Here is a 2,500-nt window from a genome sequence, read left to right on the forward strand (position 1 = left end):
TTATGACTGAGTATTAGTTAAAAACTATTGCTCTTTTGGCATTGGATCAGCCACTGGGTACTGTTTTGACGTCGTTAATTTGCCAAAAGTGAATGGTATAAGAGATTTTAACTCAATTGGCAAATTGAACACTCCCTTAATTTTGAAATGTGATGCAGATCAAAGCATAATACTTTTCAAGCTCATTTCGTTTCCTGGGAAACCAATGGTCGAGCGAACTCCGCATGCATCCACGCGAAACACACTTTCGTACGATCACATCACTCATTCAGTGCTGACAGCTTTGCAGCGCGGTTTGTTGCATCCGATGCAGTCACCGTTTTTTGCAATAAAGAGAATCAACAGTAAAACTATCCTTGGTCAGGCTATTGCCGAAATGGCAAAACTTGCATGAGGATTGAGGGGGTAGTTTCTAAAGAAACTGTGGTGCTGCGTCGGTGGGGAAGTAGTATACAAAAATTTGGTTTTATCAACGGAGTTGATAATGTAAATTGGCCACCGTACAGAGATTCGCTCTGACGAAGGGCTAACGCTCGAAACGTCAGCTTTTAGAATCTCTGTACGGTGGCCAATTTACATTATCAACGCCGTTGATAAAACCAAATTTTTGCATGAGGATTATCTAGGATTGTATTGGCATAGAAATTACTATTTCGTACGAATTTCACTTTTGGTCCCTCTGCGCATTGTCAGCTTATGCAAATTTCTTTGGCTAGCTTTCAATTCATCAGTCAGCTGTTGAGACCTTGTTTTTTCCTAACAATTTACGCTGATAGCGTCCCTTCGCTCTATTTAAACTGACAAATGTTTGCTAAAAGGTTAAAAAAAAGTGGAATTAAATAGTTCTCCAAATCGATTGTTGCAGCCCAGTTAAACAAAATAAATAAATGCACCTTTAGTTCAAGTTAGTCGCCACAATTTCCGTCTGGAAATTTGAAAACGCAAACTTGATCGAGTCTATAAGAGAGAATTTTCTATGAGTTGTAATGTGTGCCAATCTGGCTTGCTATAAGCGAAGAATGTAATTGTCGCCTTCGGTCGCTGTGTACGGTGTATGCACACTGTATCTTTACGCAGTGCTTAAAACAGCACTACACAGCTTAGCTATCAAGATACCTGTTAGCAAGCACTTGCTATAGATATGAGCGTATAAATTCCGAAATGAAAAGGAAATTGGGCTTGAATTATAAACAAAGGATAGCCACGTGTTGTGGCCAAATTATAACAAGGCAAAAACAAGATGAATATAAATAAGTGCATTAAAGCAGGCATTCGTGAAATGAACCAAATATAATTTTCACGATTTTGCATTATTGACGACGAGCAGACGTGTTTCTGTCTACTAAGATCACTTACTCTGCGAAGCTCTCAAATAGTTTGTGGCAACAAATTGTGTTAAAAACATCCCCCCTCAATAGCAAAATTCATTAACAGTTAACGATTCACTTTTGTACAATGCATGTGAAGAACTTTTTCCTTTCGAAGTGATGACAAGCGAAAACAGCTAACTCACCTTCCTCAAACGGAGTTTTTTTTCCTCCATTTTCTCTCCCCCATAAATTTTAATGCTCTGTCATATTTTCTTTTAAGTCTCTCGACGTCAAAAAGGATAAAATTTCAATCCATAGCACGCACTGTCAGATTGGTGAGCCGGAGGAAGGATAACAATAATTCAAACAGCGCGCAATCTGATTGGCGCACATTCTAATTGCCCTAACACCTGCTGTCGAGGAATAAATTATAAGTGATCAGTCTTTGCTGCCTTTGTCTGGCCGGAGAGGTCCTGGCGGAGATGTCTTACAAACCCACTTATTTCAGCGACATATTGTGCTTTTGCTTTGATCTTAGTGAATGATAACATGGCTTGGGCAATTTAATTTTCATGCACGCCGCCGTCCGTTCATTCTAATCTCGTGTACGTCATATTACTTATACAGCTTTATAATCAATACTAATCTATAATTAAGTATCTAATTGCTGATAAGAATACAATGATATATATTGTCTTTTTGGATATCCTAGGGTGCATAAGACAACATCCACGTGACAATTGAATAGATATCTACTGGCCGGTTAAAAAAATACAAAAGGAAAATGAGTTCGTTGTGTTTAATAGTTTTGGAGACGCTAAACACAAAGACATTCAGCGGGAAAAAAAATCCCCTTTTCTAGCTCCAGCTTTTGCTTAATTTTCACGAAAAAGAAGAAACGAACCAAAAACGCTGTAGGCTTTAGCCTGGTCTCCCCCTCGTCGCGCGCTCCCCGCGAAATATGGCGTTCGCCCCGCTTGGCTCATAAAGCGCCTGTCATGCAGGCTGGTAACATATTTGCCCTGCCGGGCCTATGAGGCAGATCGGAAGATTGGAATCTGCTTCCATGTTCCCGAACTGCAAGGTGATTCAGTGCAATTACAAACCCCACGGTATGGCCCTGACGAATACGGTTATTTAAGTCACTTTGAAAATAGCCGCACATCCTCAATGTGGTGTGGGAGGCGCGG

At 40.2% G+C, this 2,500-nt stretch overlaps 2 protein-coding genes across 2 annotated transcripts in view; one reads left to right on the plus strand and one right to left on the minus strand.

Moving 5' to 3' along the window:
* The window catches only part of LOC138019578 (kinesin-like protein KIF15), a 55,954-nt gene extending 54,297 nt beyond the window's left edge, over window positions 1-1,657 (minus strand). The window contains exon 1 of the mRNA XM_068866432.1: window positions 1,514-1,657. The gene's annotated coding sequence lies outside the window, so the exon portion shown is untranslated. The remainder of the gene's footprint in view (window positions 1-1,513) is intronic.
* LOC138019581 (ornithine decarboxylase-like) overlaps window positions 1-2,500 on the plus strand; it is a 163,149-nt gene that overhangs the window by 45,258 nt on the left and 115,391 nt on the right. The gene's annotated exons all lie outside the window — the stretch shown is intronic.

Source organism: Montipora capricornis, chromosome 10, assembly GCF_036669925.1.
Source record: "Montipora capricornis isolate CH-2021 chromosome 10, ASM3666992v2, whole genome shotgun sequence".
Lineage (NCBI taxonomy): Eukaryota > Metazoa > Cnidaria > Anthozoa > Scleractinia > Acroporidae > Montipora > Montipora capricornis.